Raw genomic sequence first — 8,504 nt, 5'->3', positions numbered from 1 at the left:
TAGAGCTCCAAGGAGATTATGTTGAAAAATAAAAAAAAAATTACCCAAAAAAAATTGTTTTTATACTTCATTCTAAGGACTTATTGAACTACCCTCGTAACTGTACCTAAAACACCACAAGCAAAAGATTTTCTCCAACTACAGTCGCTTGCTTTCACCAAAATAAAAGTGGAGCCGTACATGAACCCAGGCACATGCTAAAGCAGAGTACTCCGCTTTACAGCACTATAATAACATCAAGAGCATCTAAACCTAAAACATGCGAGACTAAACCCCCAATTAAACAACAACCAACAAAACGACAGGCCCCACAAATGAAACAAAAACCTCAGAATTCGCATATAATCAAAATGCAACCTCACAACACATTAAAGTCAACTTATTCAACCTTATAAAAGGAGCCACAATCCTATCCAATAATATAATGGGGGGGGGGTAAAAATATTACGTGCTCCCTCAGTAATTGCTGTAAGTGATTTAAACGGCAAATATTTAGCCTGGAATAGCAGAATAACCAGAAAAATAGGAAAACAATGATTTGATTTCAGAAATAACAGGAATCTCTTCGTTTCAGCATCAGAATCCCATACCACTTCCCCCCACAACAAAAAAACACTAATAAGCCTTTACACTAAATGTGACGACCCAGGAAACAAAAATCCATTCACTTGCACTTGAATGGGTTTTGAGGTCTTCTGAATTGCGTATCTGTCACTGGAATTCCGGATAGTCGCCCATACGTTAGAGTGAGTTTTGAATGAGAAATCAATATTTTTAATCGCCCACGTCATTTTTTTCTCGGACCCATTCCGTAGTAATTATGAATCAGCATTAACCGATAGAGGAACGATAAGTCCGATAAAAAATTATTAATTTAAATAAAACAAATTTAATTTAAATAGTTAAAATTATTTATTAAAAAATAGTTCAATTGGCAACTTTTAAGAAAATCCTGGCACACATGTAGTCTATTTTTATTAACAGACTGTTTTTTTTTCGGATTTTTATTGATTTTGTTGAAAATTTTTTTGACATATTTGCATCACACCACATCAGAATGTTAAAATTTTATTTTACATTTACCATGTACGAATCTTAAATTTACAAAAACTAACACTCACGTTTTATCTGATCGAAATTACCTTGACGAAAAATGCGGGTATTGAAAGTCTAAACATTTGGATGTTTGGGATGCAAATGGATATAAGCGAATTTCGGAGTTTGTTTCTAACATGTGGACTCCCTGCAGTGATTTTCATGTGCACTGAATAAGATGAATGTCACTGGCGCTTAATTCAGTTTAAGTCTTATAATTCCTGTACAGGATAATCTAATAAAACTACTTTACAAAGAGAATTACAACTAAATAATCATTGAATTTATAAATGAATTGTCGCATCAATTATAATATATTAAAATATTATTTAATTTGAATTTCTGTAATTTTTGATCAATCAGCATTGTACTATTCAAATTTATTACCTCATACTTCTCATTCGAAAAAATTAAGTCTTTAAAATTTTAAGCTGCATAGTCCACTCACTTGAACACAGCCTGAGGTAACCTACAATTGGCAGATTCACGCTTATTAAAAATTGCTATGTGCGCATCGTATTTTTACCATTGGGTGTGATCTTTTAAGAACTCCATTTCATATTGAATCTCAACCCATTCATATGCAAATTAATGAATCGTCGAATGCTCATAGGAATTATTTCAGGTTAGTCAGTCATGTGTATCGATTAATTTTTCCTGGGAACCCAGGAAAGAAGAACCGATAGAAAGCGAGTCGGTTTGACTTGTGTATCTGTCATTTGCAGATTGAATGAATGAAAATTCAATGGGTTGGCCATCTTTTTAATCGGTCACCCGAGAGCGGTGCTTTAAATCTGCCATTCCACATTCGTTAAAATGCTTAGTGATCACAACGAATAGTAAAAATACGATGCACACACAGCAATTTTCAATAAGCGTGAATCTTTTTATTAAAAGGACTACAATTATATTATTATCGTGTGAATGTGTGTGCAATTCTGGAGCAATTTCCCGAAAAAACTCAAAATTTTACAATAAAAATGTAAATTAACATTAAAAATGATGCAACACAAAAGACCAACCAGTCGAAGGGTAAAATTACATTGTAGTTGACAAAATATCAGAAAAAAAATTACACACATCATAGAAAAAAACAGACCAGACTGTGATTTTAGCGTTTAGCGTCCGATAGTGAACTTAAAAGTTATTGTTCATTTTCAAATTTTTTTGACACAAGGGCGGCACATTTTGATGAATTGGCTGATATTGTGATTTTGTCTATAAATTGTATTATAAATGATTTATAAATCAATCCCTTTGAAGAAGAAATTTGTAAATTCATGAAACTTTACAACAGAACTGGAATTCTCCTTGCCTGTGTGTTAATTTAAATTAATCCTATAATTTTGAACTAAGAACAATTAGTCTGTTATATTCCATTATTTATTCTGTAATCTATTTTTTACTGTGAGAATGTGTTTTAGCGTACCTGCGAAAAGAACGCGGTGTTAAAGGAAAGCGTATTGGTGATCGGGAAATTCGACGACTAGACATTGGACTCGATTTCTGTTCAAGCTGCAATAAAGAGTAGTAACAAAATGAAGAAGAAAAAAAGGTTCGGCTTCTATGCGGGTAAATACGGCAAAGATGGCCAATTGATTCTTTCCCAGATAACAATGGGTGCGTAGGATGCGCGCACTGTGAAGGCATGTGTGAGGATTAATCCGCACGACATGCGTTCCTATCAGCACTCAGATGCGCCAGCACTCAGAGGCGCATATGCGACGCACTCCATGCGAGGCACGTGCGTGCGTGAATAAAGCAAACACTCGGTGCGCGTGAATAAAGCAAACACTCGGTGCGCGTGGTTTGACTATCCTAAAATTATTTATTTATATTAAAGGAGGTAAATAAAAAGGTTGAATTAAATAAATAGCACGCCTATCGCGGGATGTTGGAAAAAAGCCCACAATCCCGATCGACTGTCCTCAAATTTTCATTTCTTCCCAGATGATGGCGCTACGTGCAGAAACTCTAGGAACTACGAGAACATGTGATGTAAATTTTGAACCGGCACAAATATAACCTATTAATGCCGTTATGCAATTGCAAACTGTTTGTGTTTAGTGCAAAAATTTTTTGTGCAAAGTGTCAATGCTAAAAACCTATATACTAAGTAATACAACAATGTCGCGTTGTTTTTGTAAGGGCTGTGATTCGGGTAGTAGGGCACAGAAAGAGAGAGGTATTAGACGCAAAATTATCAGTATGTATACTTGCGTTCTATTGTTTTTATATTCCTCCTCTTGTTTTAATGGCATTACTCATATAATTGTATACATTATAAAAGCATTACAACTGCGTTCGCGACACCAACTGACACTTAACATAACCAAAATTAACCTATAAACTTTGAGGACAGGCGATCGTGAACTGATGCACAGCGGGAAAAAAGCACCTTTTTTGGAAAAAAATCGAACGACAATGCAATTCTTAACAGATTTTGATGTTTTTTTAGAAATGACCATAAGGCTTTCCGTGATACCATTATTTCTAAGACTTTCAAATTCCTTAAAAAAGGCCATAAATCAATTAAATAAGTAACTAAAAATAATTTCCAGTGGGTTAGAGTAACTACAAAAATGGTTAATAATGTTATAAACAAATTAATTCACAAAAGTCATTTTTTCGTGATTCGCAATGATCAGCTAATTTTAATCCATAGCTTTTGTATAATGTATCACAGATAATGATGTGCGCTCACAATAATTTAAGAATAGATAATAATTGCCAATTATTTAAACAATTTTTTTAAACAACTGCACATTTGGACCATTTTTTCATGAATATGATTAATTTTTTTTTGCGGAATCAACTTGAAATGTCTTACTAAAGACACCTTGCTGTAATATTTTTCATAGTGATCGAAAACTGTTGATTATTTAAACAATGTTCATAAACAAATGCATATTTTGACCATTTTTTCATGCATAGGCTTGATTTTTTTGTGGAATCAATTCGAAATCTCTTGCAAAAGACTCTTTGCTATTATATTTTTAATAGTGATAAAAAGTTATAATTATTCAAACAATTTTTATAAACAATTGCACATTTTGACCATTCTTTCATATATAGGCTTGATTTTTTTTTGCGGAATCAGTTTGAAATATCTTTCAAAAGAATCCTTGCTGTCATATTGTTTATAGCCATTCGTGCTTCAGTGAGTAAGAATCGAGCTCACTTATTGGAGATTGTGATACTCTCAGCCCTTTGTGACTTATGTGGACCTGAAAATGGGCGTTTTCAGGTAGGCATTCGTGCTTCAGTAAGTAAGAATAGAGCTCACTCATTGAAAATTGCGATACTTTCAGCCATTTTTGACTCATGTGGCCTTGAAAAGAGCCATTTTTAGGTAGGCATTTATGCTTCAGTAAGTAAGAATCGAGCTCACTCCTTGGAGATTGTCATGCTTTCAGCCATTTCTGACAGAGGTTTCATCTTCCTGGATTCTACTTTTTTATAACTGCTTATCAAAGGGTCCGAATGGAGCAGAAGATGATGAAGAACATCTAGGTTCGTCATTTGTCTGTCAGACATTCTGCTGTTATTAGATCTAACTTTTCTAAAGATCTTATTGTTTCGCTCTTGCGACTCTTCTGAATACCAATCAATTGGTGGCTCAAGTGATTGAATTATATCACTTCCGTGAATAAGCAGCTTATGTACTGATGGTGGCATTTTATACCAAGGATAAAGATTTATGCAAAGATCAGCAGTTTCCAAATAGTAAGTCTTCAATTTCGCACAATTAACTATCGTTCTGCACGTTATAACTTGTAATATATCGTAGAATCTGGTGAACAGATAACCCTGCTTTACCACATCAACTGTTAAACCCAGTTTTGATCTCAATTGTATCTGAATACGTTCCTTTCTTGATTTTTTCATTTCCTTTTCTTCTTTTTTTCTTGCGAAAAACTTTTTAAAATCCATATTTTAGGAAACATGTAACAAATATTCCAGAACGCGAATCCAGGCATGCAACGTCGAGAGACCAAATTTATAATGTGCCTCATTGCATGGAATTTTAGCTACATATGGTAAGTTGTTAACATGTTTTGATCCAACTCCACAAATATTGCAGCAAGAAAATGCTTTCTGTCCAGTTGGAATATTACATACCTTTAAATCAATAATCGTACACTTCAAGTCAAAGCTGATATCAAAACTCATTCCACTGAGACCAATGAAATAGGTGCGAACTTTTTCCAGCAGCTTTATGTGATAGCTGTACTGTTTCTTTACAAGAGAATCAGGTTCTTTAAGGAAATTAAATTTAATTGTCCTACAGAAATTGACAGATGAAGGTGTTTTGTTCGTCCAAATAATATCATCATCTGCTTTTGATTGAAGAGGGACGAAGGAAATCAAAAAGAAAGATTTACCCGTGAAAAGGCTCTTTTGATAGCTGATGTTTTCTTCAATTTCAGAATCACTCTTATAAGATTCATCGTTTGCATCCACATCATCACTCTTCTTTGACCACTTTTGCCATGTCATCTGATGCGCAGAAGCACCGTCCATACCCCACTTTCCAAAGAGCACTAGTTTTTTATCAAAAAGATTAGCGAGATCATCTTTTTCCATTTGCAACAAGATTCGCTCAACTGTTTGAACCAGTAAACTTATGAAATGGACACTTGATACTAAATTAGATGTCTCTATATACTCACCGTTTCCTGGATAACAAGCTTTTTTCGCTTTGGAGATCTTTAAATACGGTGGATATGAATCATTGCCAGTTATTTCTTCATTGTACTTTGTTAGCTTTTCGTATTTCCTCTTCGACAGACCTAAATCCACGTACATCGCTAAGATTCTTTGCAATTTATTCTCGTCATCATCTTCCTTACGAAACTGCGTCCTAGATTCGCTATCGGACTCATTTTTGATCAATGAAAGTGCTTTTCATAATTTTTTCTTGCTCTAATTTGAAGCAAGTTCTTGGTCGCGCCTTTTCTTCGTCTTTTCTGATCTATCTTCAAATGATAATCGTGATATTCCTCTCTTTAGAATATTAGTTAAACCTTTTGTTTGGATAGGTGGGCAAGGAAAAGGTACCTTGAACTCTGCTTCTAAGAATGTAGCATGATTTTGAACAACCAATGCTTTTTTCCTACAGACACTTTTCCATTTTCTATTATACAAAGGCATAAAAGAGTCAACCAATTTTTTTCTTATAACCATTAACTGACTTTCATCAAGAGAAGACGTAGCATTAATATTATCCAAAATCAAATCTACTTTGTTACATTTTGATTGTGGATCGCTATTCCAAATGATGTCACATAAGTGCTGATTTTTCATTTTGTATTCCATGTTAAAAATACTTCGAAGGATTCCCTCAATATCTCCGTAGAAACACGCAGTCTATTTATGAACGCCTTCCATGAAGCAAAATAAAACAAATGCAGAAAAACAAATCAACAACGACTTGAAGTTGCTCCTGCTACATTCAACTGTTTTTTGGTATAGTTGATACCAAAAACAATTTATTTGCAGCTACAGCAACTTCAAGTCGTTGTTGATTTTGTTTGCTTCATTTGTTTTATTTTATTTCAAGAAAGATTTATTTGCAAGCTGTCTTTGCCCAGACATTTTCAGTTCATTTTGCAAAAAAATCTAGCCTATTAAAAAAAATGGTGAAAATGTGCATTTGTTCATAAATTTTTAAAAAATAATTACCAGTTTCTGTCACTATTAAGAATATTTCAGCAAAGAGTCTTTTGCAAGACATTTTGCATTGATTCCGCAAAAAAAAATCAGAGCTATTCATGTAAAAATGGTCAAATGTGCATTTATTTATAAAAATTGTTTGAATAATTGGCAATTATTATCTATTCCTAACTTATTGTAAGCGCACATCATTATCTGTGATATTTTATACAAAAGCTATGGGTTAAAATTAGCTCATTATTGCGAATCACGAAAAAATGACTTTTGTGAATTAATTTGTTTATAACATTATTAAAAATTTTTGTAGTTACTCTAACCCGCTGGAAATTATTTTTAGTTACTTATTTAATTGATTTATGATCTTTTTTAAGGAATTTGAAAGTCTTAGAAAAAATGGTATCACGGAAAAGTTTAGCAACAAAAAGTTGTAACTTTGTTGTTAAATAAAAAATTTACGTTAAGTCGAATTAAAATATTCGCAGTTACTTATCATAACGGGAAGTCTTAGGTCATTTCTAAAACAAAAACATCAAAATCTGTTAAGAATTGCACTGTCGGTCGATTTTTGTCCAAAAAGGGTGCTTTTTTCCCCACTGTGTGGCGCCAGTCGAAATACATGGCGTGCGGTCTCCTTGTAGTACTTCGTGATTCTCATAAAACTAGAACCGGCATACACTAACATGTTGCAATGTTGCAAAAGGCACTTGGCTCGCCGGCTGCTAGCGGGCTAGTTCCGCATAGTTCCATGAGCGCAGAAAATGGCGGCGTAAAGCGAGAGTGAAAGAGGCGGGCAGATATATTTATCTCTTTCACTCTTAGGATTACAAAAAATATAGGTTCTCTATCTCTTTCACATCTATGATATTCTGCTTTGTGATTCTGTTGCGCTACACCTACAGGAGGGCACCTTTATTGAAAAGGGAATTTACAGCTTTTATAAGCATTAAATGATAAATTTGGTTAATTTATAAATTGAACATTTTGTGTTCCCTTCTGGGTACTCAAGTTGCGCGCATGTACGCGCCGCATCATTTCGTCACAGGGTGATCGTAAACATGCTCACATTGTGCCACACCTTGTGTACGCACTTCAGTTACAATCACAAAATGTGGGCGAACATGATGAATTTTGGCATGCATGTCATGCGCTCATCGACGTGCGCGTAACATGCGCGCACGAATTGTGATCTGGGTTATATTATATTTTGACTAACCAGCATAATTGAGAATTATCATCAATGTTAAAAGAATCGTATAAATGAAATATCTCATTTTACCGGAGACAGAAAACTAATTTTAATCGAAATCCTTCATCTAAAACTGATAAATAGAATTGTTCCAATTTAAACTGCAGTACAGCAAACTCTTGCTTTCTGTTAAGTGTCGGGGGTTGCCTTCAAATGGCCTTGAACTGATTTCGGGGATCGAAAACAGTGAGGGCCGCCTGACTCGTTTCTAAATGGAACATATAGCTATATGTATATAATGTCAGAACCGCTCTCGCCCTACTCTCCTGAGAAACTTAGTTCTAGGAATGTCGAGAACGGAGTGACTGAAAGCGATACTTTGGTGTAATTCAAACTTTAGCACTTAAAACAACGGAATTTCAAACGGCCGCACTTTGAATGTGGCAAATCAACTTAGGTCGGGGTTGGAGAAAAAAGAGACCCAAGAAAGCAAAACAAACGCGAATCAAAATTGAGAACCTACAGAAACCGGATGTGCGCATAGATT

The sequence above is a fragment of the Belonocnema kinseyi genome, chromosome 5, assembly GCF_010883055.1.
Source record: "Belonocnema kinseyi isolate 2016_QV_RU_SX_M_011 chromosome 5, B_treatae_v1, whole genome shotgun sequence".
NCBI classification, from domain to species: domain Eukaryota; kingdom Metazoa; phylum Arthropoda; class Insecta; order Hymenoptera; family Cynipidae; genus Belonocnema; species Belonocnema kinseyi.
The sequence above is the reverse complement of the archived record's forward strand: the minus strand, read 5'-3'. Positions refer to the sequence as shown.